Genomic DNA, 12407 nt, shown 5'->3' on the forward strand with positions numbered 1-12407 from the left:
CATTATGCTGTCTGCAGCTGATGCAGGTAAATGCATACATACGCAGAAATCCTTCGCATCCATAGTGTCAGTGCACTCATAAAACAATTCATAATAAACATTTGAGAAAAGATCTCTTCTAGAAGCGTCTATGTGTGAATCCTTCTCAACTAGTGAATGTATTCTATTATCAGTAGAGGATGGTGTCTTAGGGGTACTTGTAGATCTTATGTTCTCCATCCTATCATGTATAGGTAAGCTCAATCCTATAAGCAAAGAAATCATTGCTACAACTTTTACAGATAACACTCCTTCAAGCATGTATCTACATCTACCATTATTATCTAGGCTCCATGATTTCTCTAAATTCAGATTGTTTTAGTACAGTGGACCAGCAGCAAAAGTCTATTTAGTTCCCACTTGTACAGCAGTGGCAAACAATATCCATGCAACAGAGTTCAAATGTTATTTGCAAAAACTTCATTAGTCTTCCTTAACTCTACTTCGTGTTATTCTAAATGACAACCGAATGTTGAATTTGCAGACTCGGGCCTTGGGACTCTTCTTTATTCTATGCATAATAAATTTGATGTCTCTAGTAAATGTGCAGTTCAAATTCACTAATGATCACATCCAGGATCAAATGTCTCAGTCTATCTAGTGGCAATGCAGTTTCAAAGCTCAGTTCAACCACATTCAAGGGGGTGCAGCTGGATTTGAATTGTTATATCAAAAGATTCTAAATTCTCTCTCCCAGTCATTGGTAGCAATATATGTCCATTCAGGTGAGCAGTGAATTCAACAAGGTACCCTTGCTCTCTTTTATCTCCGGGCTACTGGCCCTTCACCATCACTGTCACTTTGGCCAGATTCCTCAGTCTCTTCCGGAATAGTGTGTGGTACTCATATTGCAGGCAATTTCGGTTCTCTTGGAGACTGGTCTTTAGGCACAGCTCACTTTGCTATACCACTAGGTCCACTGCCAGAATCTGAGTTTGACACAGTCAACGCATCTGGACGTGACCCCCCCCTGTACCAACGTCACCTATTGACTCACTCAGCCCCACCACCACCCGTACCTCCCAGACCGAACATGTGCTGTCCCAAACTCTTGTTCATCCCCAACAGCTTGACTAACCTGCTCCCATTGCCTCACTGTAACTGGCCCTTCAGGGACAGGTACTGTTGTATCATCAAGGGGATATACGACTCTCCGATGATGTGCTGCATGCACCCAGTTGGGGAGACCTCCACACTTAACAGCAGTCGCAGTGACCAAGATCACCTGAAAAGGTCGTTTCCACCGAGGCTCCAAGCACGACTTGCGCATGTGTTTCTTCAGCATTAACCCAGTTGCTGGGGTTGAGATCATGGCACTGTTCTTGTCGTGGCTGAGCTGTAGCCTCTCCAACCTGATGGGATACAGAACGCACCACGTCAGCTAGTCCATTGCAGTAATCAAGAACCAAGTCATTTGTAATATTCGCAATTATCTCATTGCTCTACCCATAATGATTTCATGGGGAGATAGTGCTGTTCTCCTATCTAGAGAACTGTGAAAACTCATCAACACAAGGGGCAATGCATCAATCTATTTCAAAGAAGTGGAAGCACACACTTTAGCTGGTCTGGATTTCAGCGTTCCATTGACTTGTTCTACCAGACTGAAGCTTTAGGTCAATAGCTGCAATGTAGTCTTTGCTCCACTTGTAATGCTGTACATAGTAATTTTGAGACCTCATTATTAAAACGATTCCTCTTTCTGACTCTAGAGAAGTTGTGAACCTTAAAGGTGGTATGAGTTCTCTTGACAACAACTTTGCTACTGTGAAATTGTAATTTCTTCTTGTCTGGTAAGCTTCAGCCCAATGCAAGAAAATTCATACAATCACTAACATGTATCTCAATCCATTACACACACACAGGTAGCTCAATGAAATTTAAGTGCATCGTATTGAAGGTACCTCCTGATCTCCTTATGTGACTCAGTGTAACTGCAGATCATTTACCCCCATTCATCTGTTGACATGTAACACATCTTTGACAGAACGCTTCAGTTATCAGTCCAAACCTGGGATTGAACCATGTCTGTCAAAACAATCTCACCATTATATCTTGTCCTACATGAGCTGGGCCATTCTAATGTCTTGCCATGGGGGTAACAAGCTATCTGGCAACACAGGTCTTTCATCACTTGAAACCCAGATCTCATCCTTATCTATTTTGACACATCCTGCTTTAATCCAACCTTGTTGTTCTGCTTCGGACACTTCTTCCTGCAGTCTCTTACCTTCCTCCCATGTATCTGCAGCAGTTAACAAGAAGTTATAATTGGCCTCATCTGTTCCCTCATTTTGATATTCACCATTGAAAGCACAAGCATTTAAGGCACAATATCTGGCAACCTCATCCGCAGAATTTTTTCCAACAATCTCATATTTCCCTTGCGGTGTCCTTAGCACTTCACAACTGCAATTTGGGCATGCAGATGTAATGCCTTTAACAAGTTGTACACTCTTTCCCCATTTCAGATTGGGTATCCCGAGGAGGTCATGAACCCCAGGTGTGACCATAACTGTCCAAAGTCATGGACAACACCTAAGCCATGCTGACTATCGGTGAAAATAGTGACCTACAGCTGGCCTGAAACACAGGTGTCTCTCGTAAGGCCAATCAATTCAGCCACTTGTGCTGATAATACTGCTTGAAGCCAAGAAGCTTCAACCATACTTGAGCCCCTACAAGCTATGTAGGCAGCTCTTATGTTGCAGTTCATCCACTTGTGCTGAAAATATTCCTTGATGCCAGGAAGCTTCGACCACACCTGAGATCATACAAGCTGTGTAGGCAGCTCTCAGGTTTCCTTCATAATCTCGTAAGCAAGAGCTATCGATGAACATTACATAATCTGATTCAGAAAGTGGCACATCTTGTATGTCAGGTCTTAGCTTGGAGTAAGGTTCAGTGACATCTAGACAGTCATGCTCAGCTTCATTTTCAACATCATTTTCATTCACAGGTACAGGTAACAAATGTGCAGGGTTCAATGTTGTACATCTCTTAAGGGTTAAATTGGGTTACTTGCTCATACTGCATCAATCGACTGTTTGTGAGGAGCTGTGTCGTAGTACGAGTTAGCAAACTTTTCACAGAGTGGGGAACAAAATAATCCAAATAATGATCCATAACAATGCTGACACCAGTCTCCACAATGGCTTTAAGGCAGCTGGGCAATGCAGAAGCTACTGGGTCAAGTGTAGCTGAAAATAGGCTACGGGTCTGAAAGCATTCCGATATAACTATATTGGCACTGAGAGAGTGCATCCCTCCCTCCCACTGCAAAACAATGTATAATATTTGTTGTGATCAGGCATTCTCAGAGCAGGGTCATGACAGAGATTTTCTCTCAGCTCCGAGAAGGCACACATGTAAGTGTCATCCAATGGTATTTAATCTGACACAACCCTGTGTCAGCCTCTGTAAAGGCTTGGCCAGTAGTAATAAGTTGGGAATCACTGACAACAGTAGCCCACCAATCCCAAGAACATCCTGACATCTTTCTGAGTTGTTGGTGGATTCATTTTCATAATTGTTGAGATTTTCTCTTGTGACGCCTTCCTTAATATGATGTTCAAGGTATAGAGTTTCTCTCTTACAGTCCTGCATTTTGGTTGTGGATACTTTATGTCCATTCTCAGCTAAGTGGTTCAATAGGGCAACTGTATCATGTTTGCAAGCTTCTTGTGTGTTTGACACAGCCAATAGGGCGTCAGTATATTGGACCAAGACTGATTGATAGGGCTTTACTGCAACTCCAGATTATTTTTAAGACTCTGATAGAAAAATGACAGAGTCTCAGTATACATTTGTGGGATTTGGCACCATGCCAAAACACAACTGCCAAACCGAAATGCAAAGAGGAACTGACTTTTCTTACGCAACGGTATGGAGAAAAATGGTTGTCAAAGGCCAATCGTGGTGAACCACTCGGCCTCACATGGAATCTGAAATAAAATCACAGCTGAATTCTATACCACGAGACAACAAGGATGGGAGAGTTACATGGACTCCCCATAATCTCTCTAAATGTCCCTTGCTGAATCATTGAGTCAGTCACTGGAGTAATCCCAGCAATGGTTTCTGGGGTCAAAATATATTGTGGGATTCTCAGATATTCAGCATTTGGCTTCACAGTTATCCATACAGTTACAGCACCTTTGATGAGACCTATGTCCTTTCCTGAAAAGTCACAAACTTCAGGTAGTACTGTGACTCTCGGGTCTGCAGGTAGATCATTACTTGTCAGCATGGGGTAAAGTCTGACATCTGGAGTTTGATTCACAGTTTTAAATGCAACATCTTCATCATGCGTCTGGATTTCTATGCCTCTTGAACTACTCTGGTCTACCTCTAAGGATGCGCCAAGTATGTATTCCCCCTCCTCCCTCAGGCACAGTCATTGTGACAGATCAGAATTGTAATCCTCATTTGTTGGTATCATGAGGTGCTGTTTGGACCTTCCCTGATTTACAAGATTTGCATTTGGGACCCAATTCAAATTAGATCTGGTTACATTTGCCTTTTAATGGGGCATTGGAGCTTGAGGTACCTGCATCATTTGCCCTTGGGTCACATTACAATTTTGTGTTCTCTGTCTCTGTATGTGCTGTGACTGAATCAGATTACTTCTTTGGGACTGTACAAATCCACCATTCTGTATGTGGTTCTCGTTTGCCGTATAATTTGGATTAAAACAACATTCCTTCTTCCAGTGGCCCATTTTGCCACAAACATGACAAGGATTAGACTTTTTCACAGTTGCCACATCAATTCAGGTACTCGCACCAATCGGGACATCACATCCTCTACTGTGCTGTCGAAATCCATAACCTCCTTGCATCATCCTAACTCCGTGCTGATACACTTCCTGCATATGATCAGTGTTCCTTACAAACTGTGAATTCTGACTCCTTTGTGCAGCTTTCATCTTCTGTTTCACCTCTAATTCATCACTGGATTACTTCGCATATCTCAGAATTTCATCAATCGATTTACTCTGCCAACATATCAAATGCTGCTGAATCATTGTGCTAATCTCAGTTTTCAATCTATGCACAAATCTGAATACAATATGTCCTATGTCTTTGTTCTCAATGCCACTATACTGTTTAAATGCCTGTCGAAATCTCTCATAATAAGAATGTATTGACTCTTTAAACTCCTGAGTCGTTCCATCAATCTTAACCCAATCAATGTTTTTAGAAGACACTTTTGATTTCAAAAATGTAATCACTCGATGATACTTTCTCATCACCACCAGAGACAAACCCTTTGTTACTAGATGTCTCATAGGTTTTCTCTCTCATGCCAATCTACAGCTATTTTGCATTCAACCCCTAGGTCACCTGGAATGACAATATTAAACAAGGTGTTCAAATCTACCGATAAAACTTCTGAAATCTTCACAAATCAATCAAACTGTCTGTATCACTCTACTGGATTCTCTCACAACTTTGGAAAACCATTTGTGAGTGATGCAAGATTGCTTCTACTCAAGGACACATGAACACAGTCTCCACCAGAAACTTCTCTCATTGGAAACATTTGGATATCCTCTTCCTCCTCATCTCCTTCAGCCAGAGGCAGATCTAACCTTACTTTCTTTGGTTGCTTCTTCTCTAGCCACCTTCCTTCCCATCTATCTAATTCACCCCACTTTTGAATGTAGCCAATTAATTCTCTGATCTGTAATTTCATTCCTGACGGTTTCAAGTTAGAAGGGTCTAGATCATTAAAGCTTAAGCTGTAGCTTCTCTGTAACTATTTGGATTTACTCAAATCAACCTCCTATCTCCAATCTAATTCAGCCAATCTCTCATAGGCTTATCATGCATGTCTAGTGATGTCTTTACATATGAACAATACCTCATCCTCTTGGTAAGTGTCTAATTGGGACCTGTCCAGAGTTCCAAGTATTATTTCATTCAATTCTAATTTCAATTTTGCCACATCTATTGCCCTCTCACTGGAGCTTGAAATGTCCTCCCACGGAATCACAAACCTTCAGTGCCATCTGGAATGTCCACACCTAGCGTCTCTGCAACGCTTTAGATTTACTCAAATCGACCTCATATTTCCGAGGTAATTCAGCCAATCTTTCATAGGCCTGTCCTGCACGTCTAGTGATGTCTTTACATATGAACAATAAGCATTGTGTAAATATCAATAAGTATTAGTAAATATTATGTAAGAGTCTAATTGAGACCTGTCGAGAGTTCTGAGTATGATTTCATACAATTCTAATTTCAATGTAACCACATCTATTACCTTCTCTCTCTCTCTCTCTCTCTCTCTCTCTAGAGTTTAAATTGTCTTCCCACTGAATCCCAAACCTTTAGTCTCATCTCAAATGTCCACACCCTTAAGCCAGTCATCTTATTATTGGACACTAAGACCTGCTTGTTCTGCTGGGGTATTAAGTATTATTTCTCCTCAAGATGTGCTAGGATGTAAATTATCTGGTGTATTCACTTTGGACATTGCAGAGTTTGGCAAATTAAACGGTATTCCTGTCCTAGGAGTACTGCAGTTGGCATTTGGAATGGTATTCAGGTAGGTTGGGTATGAAAAAGGGTGGCGATCGCTGAGGAAACCTCACATTCGGGGAAAACCCCGTTTGGCTTGTTGGATCTGTGTTTGTGATGCATGTAGTGTTATTTTGTATTGGGAAGGAAGTTTCCTTATTGTCGAGCTCCCAGAATTTCCGTTACCTGAGATACCTCTCTCTGTAGGAATAGCCAGTGTGTGTCATTCCTGGTCCATACACCGGGACTCCAGGACCGATTGTGACGGGGACAGTCAGTGCATATGGGGCAGCTAGGACATTTGGACTCTGGGGACCCATCATCCCTAAACTCTCTCCGGTCTGATATAGGTATATCAAAATTTTCATGCCCAATTACATTATTTGTTTCTCCTTTTTGGGTCATATTATATGGAGGTGGACGACTCAACAACAGCTCATTTAGGAAATCCTCGTCCAGATTACTATCACTCTCCTCATCCCTATTCTCAATGTCTTTGATCTCGACCTTCTTTTTGTTTTCTTTTTGTTTAGTTTTTTGCTCTACGTCACTCATCAAAGCAGGTTATAATCTAGTTCCCTCAATCATATCTGTTCTCCAAGCCTTTTGTCGATTGTTCCATCTAGCATCTGCACAAGCATGCACCACTTTCCTGACCTTTCCCTCATATTTCTCTTTTTGTTTCTGATGAGCTATGTGTTCCAAGCATTAAGTGCTTCATACTGTGCAGGTTTTGGTGGTGGTTTCATCTTGTAGAACATTCTCCTCAAATTTCCAATGATTATCAAATTATGTGTTCCATAATGTGGAAATGCCAGAGCATCCTTTTTTCAGTGATCTTGTTCCATTGTTCAAGCCAAATACATGTATGAAGACCTACATTTATCCCTATATAATGACATGGTGTATCTTCAGGAGGCACCTCTTGTCCCACTTTAACAGGTATAGTCACATCTCCCTTCATCAGACTTTGCAGTGCTTCAATGAATTTAATTTTTCCATCAAATATGCAGTTTTTACAATGACTTTTCTGTACAACCAGGAAATAGCTATTTACCCACAATCCTTTGTTCGGCGTTCACAACTAACACCAGTGTGTCTCTCTGTGACATAGTCCACCAATACCAGCGTGGCACCAACCGACCAATACCAGCGCTGCACTATGCAACATCAACCACACTCCTTGCAGCGGTTTACCCTCCTCTGCAATTTGATCACAAACACTGTCTCATTCAACAATATATGAGCAAAAACGAATGCAAACAACTTCTATAACTAACTTTGTCACCTCCTCTAATGAAATTAAAGTGTTCAATCACTTCAAGAAATAGTCTGGCGTAACTCTTTACGACCTACCCTCACACACTCTTGAATGAAGCCTCGACCAGCCAGGTTTCTCTTGGATTGATACAGTTTCTTCTCTGTGTGCTTAGATTCACTATACCAACCTCTCACAATCACCGAAAAGAAAGTCCCTTTCCAATAGTACTGTCAGTGAAGTCTCACGACTAGTGCCACAATAAAGCAGACAAGAACAATACAGTGTATTCTGCACTTTTCTCATTATCCTTGTCTTAGGCCACGAGGGACCCAATACCAACTTCATCTTCTTTGCAATAAGCACCACATTCACACAATAGCTTAAAATGTATCTGCAAATCACGTCACAATCACTGCAAAACCCTGTGAGCCAAGCATAAACGAGTGCAGCGTGCAACCCTATTGATACTCACACTTCTGCTGATTTGTAACGATGCTGGGATTCCATTAATCCTCCAAATGAACCATGGGCTTAGAATTTTGGGCTGAGTTTGGGCAATTTCATAATGGGAAACTGTAGTGTCGGGAGCTCACCGTTCTTGAATGCCTCGCGCTGGGAATTCTGTACGCGCACCGAGGCATTCGAGAACGGTGTGGGAGAGACGGTTATTGAGATGGACAGAGCATCTGCACGTCTCCCTTCTGTGGCATAACTTAAGATAAATAAAGTAATTAACAAGTCTCTCTAGTGTCGGCAGTTTCCAAACCACTGGTGAAAGTTTTAACCACGAAGGGATTGTATAAAGCTTCTCCTAGGCTTGCCAGAATGTCTGTGCGTTTGTTTGATTACAACTATGTGGTACAATACTTACCTGGAGTGAAGAATACGGTTGCAGACTTCTGAAGCCGCATGCCCTTGCCATCCAACAACAGGGAAGAGTTTCAGAATACCGATGAAAATGGTAAAGATGACATGTGGGTGGCTATTGTGGAGGAAGGTTTATGCAAAGGTATCATGCGAGATGAGTGGAATACAGAGTAGAATTTGGACGAGTTGATGAAAGAATTGAGTGTCATGATTACTAAAGGGTGGCCGTTAAAGAAAATGGTTAATAAAAATGTGTTACCTTTTAGGGAAGTAAGGGACGAATTAACCATAGAAGAAGGTCTATTCATAAGGAATGGAAAGGTAATACCTCCCTTCACCTTAAGAAGGAAGATTCTTGAGATTTGTCTTCTAGGCATTGGTAAAACTAAGAATAGAGTGAAACAGTGGTACTGGTGGCCGGGGATAGATAAGGAGGTAGAAAAGATGGTGAGGGATTGCCATGTTTGTGATAATGCAGATAAAACGCATGTAATGTTGAAACCGCCTTTACATCCCATTCCTTCTCCCAACATGTCATGGGAAAGAGTAGGTATTGATGTCATGGGTCCAATTGGTGAAGGTAAAGAGCAGGCTTTCTTGTTGGTGCTTGTAGATCACTTTTCCAAGTGGCTAGAGGTTGGTATTGTAAGGAAGGCTGATGTAAGTAGTATCATCAAATTTATGGATAACATTTTTGTAAGAGAGGGTTTACCAAAATGTATTGTGTCGGACAATGGGACACAATTTACGTCCTCTGCTTTCCAAGATTATGTGGGAAGAAATGGAATAAAACATCATACTACATCAATTTACCATCCTGCAGGTAATGGTTCTGTAGAAAGGTTTAACCGTGTACTTAAAGGAATGATTCAATGGTCTAATTGCAATAATTTGGTTTGGAAAACAGAGTTATGGAAAACCCTGTGGGCCTTTAGGATTACTGCATGTAACAGTACTAATGCTAGTCCGTTTGAATTTATGAGGGGTAGAACTCCCATGTCAAAAGGTAATGTTGGTTGGCTCAAAGCTGCAAAAAGAGTAGAATGGAGTCCGGAGGAGGTGAAGACAAATATTAAGAAAGCTCAGGATAAATATAAGAAGTATTATGATGACATACACAAGTGTAAGGAGGTGAAGTTGTGTGTTGGAGATGTTGTGAGAGTCAAGAGCAATAAACACACTATTAAAGGACAGAGTAAATTTTCTTTCCCCATGAGAGTAATTCCTGTGTACAATAATTCAGCGCGACTCAATGATGGTAAAGTGTGGCATGTATCTGCTTTGTCACTGTGTAAGAGTACCAGAGTTGTCTCTGGAACGGACTCGGGAACGGTGATTCCGAAGAGTCATATGTGGAAAGAATGGTTAGAAGAGAAGAATGAGGGAAGAGAAGAACTTGTTCATCAATGTCAACATAGAGTGGATTCAGGGAGCACTGATGATCGCCATCTTCCATCAAATGACCTGAGGTCATCTAACAGTTCCAGAGACTTTAGTGGCTTGGAGGGAATCTGCTGTAGGAGTGGAAGATGGAGTAGATCTGGCAGGAGAATTGTAAAACCAAAGAAGTTAAAAGACTATTATTCATAGAAATGTTCTATAGAAATGGGTTATTGGAATGTCCAACTGTTTTATTTATAGGTAACTGTTTTATTTATAGGAATATTTATATTGTTTATTCTTATATGGTTTTTTTGTGAAAAGAGAGAAGATATGTAGTGTCGGGAGCTCACCGTTCTTGAATGCCTCGCGCTGGGAATTCTGTACGCGCACCGAGGCATTCGAGAACGGTGTGGGAGGGACGGTTATTGAGATGGACAGAGCATCTGCACGTCTCCCTTCTGTGGCATAACTTAAGATAAATAAAGTAATTAACTAGTCTCTCTAGTGTCGGCAGTTTCCTACAGAAACCCTATCTCCCTCACTTTCCTGAAGAAACATCACTCTGCTACCAGGTTTGATGAAGCGTTTCACCCTTTTAGGTGAGGGGTCTTTCTTTCTCAAAGGGCAAGATGTAGGAAGTTAGCTTTCAGCAAATCACCCTTAGTTGACAGTGTAACCAATTTGGTTACACAATAAGGACTCAAATTGGAAATTAAGTTAAGGGATTTTATTACAAATTAACAGTCACGTTAACAAAAGGATAACCAAATCTCCTGAATATGTTTAGGCAAATGAGCATAAGGCAAACCAAGAATTTAGTTACAGCAATACAAAATATCAGCAATAAGATTTGATGTTCAGAGAAAAGTCTTCAGTCTTCCCTCCTATACATGGGCGCAATCTAAAGGCATCCACCTAAATTATCTGTAAAGTGTAGTGAAAAATCTCAAAAGGTCTAAAAGCTAAGGTAAAAAGGAAAAATGATACACATAGGCAAAAGAGGAAGGGAAAGAAGGTGTCAGCTCGGTCAAAAGTCTCCTGAGAGACAGCTATGTGTAAGCCTAAGCCACACTCAGCAAAGCATAGGACAGCGGGAAAGTCAGAGATCTGGATCTCTCAAAGTCCAAAGGAATAGTGTCTAAAATAAATCTATGAGAATGCTAGTTTATACCACCCAATTCTGTTAGGTAAAACCCTCTTCCCACCATCAGGAGCTTCATTGTATTCTTCTGTCTCACAATGCAAACTTGCAACATTCACATTCTATCCCAGAAAAGTCCTGAGTACGCTGCTGTCCTCAGTCTTCACTACATCATTGGTAACGTGTGAATAAGGGACAGTCATCTCACACTTAGTTTCTCCATGTTCTTCAATCAAAGTCTTTTTAACTGACTGACCATTAATAAAACAATAGTACATCCATTTCCAAACTAACATTTTGTGGGAATGCACCTGCAATGAAATGACACGTTTGCAGAACTGGAAATAAGTTTCTCATGTTAAAAGAAATGCAGGCCTACTTATGTCTACTTAAAATATTATTCACCAATGCACATTTCATTTTCATGTTATGTCAAGCACATTTAAATTTCAACAGTCATGTAAATGTCAGTTACATAATCGCAAATAAAGATCCATGTTACAGTTAATAGAAATGCAATACATTTGTAAATACATAAGTGTGACTGAAAACTACATTTTTAACGAACTGTAAACATTAATGCACACATCATATAAATTGTTTTCGTTTTCCAATGTAAATACACTCAATTAATATGAAGATATTTTTTCTACTTATTTCAAATGATTACACTTCATTTAATAATTTAAGGCACGCAGTGTCCTTTGTTTCGTAACACTACAGTGAGTGCACTTCATTATTGAATTTGAGTGCACCACATTACATTAATAAAGCTAGAACACACATTATATGAAGTCACATATACATGTAGGCTAAGTAGTTACGTCAGGGTTGGAGCCAAAATTGTGCTGCACCACTCATCTATCTTGTCACTAGTTGTAGCGTCTTCCCAAGCCACTGTACCCTCCAATGACTACGCCACACACAGAGCTGAGTATTTGGTGCCGTTATTCCTCTGCGTGTAACAGCAAACTCAACATTCTAATCCTGCATTCCCTTCACCACATTCTAGCACTTACATCACAGGTCTATGGAGTCCTTCAGGAGCCAAGAGGATTCTGTCATGCATAATTCACAAGACACTACAGATATCATGCGCTAGGACCTTCACAATCATGGGTGGACGCTAGACAGTAATCTGATGGGAGGTTATTAAAGTGCAGTTATGACTTAAATGTGTGCAAAGTGGGAT

The sequence above is a fragment of the Pleurodeles waltl genome, chromosome 4_1, assembly GCF_031143425.1.
Source record: "Pleurodeles waltl isolate 20211129_DDA chromosome 4_1, aPleWal1.hap1.20221129, whole genome shotgun sequence".
Lineage (NCBI taxonomy): Eukaryota > Metazoa > Chordata > Amphibia > Caudata > Salamandridae > Pleurodeles > Pleurodeles waltl.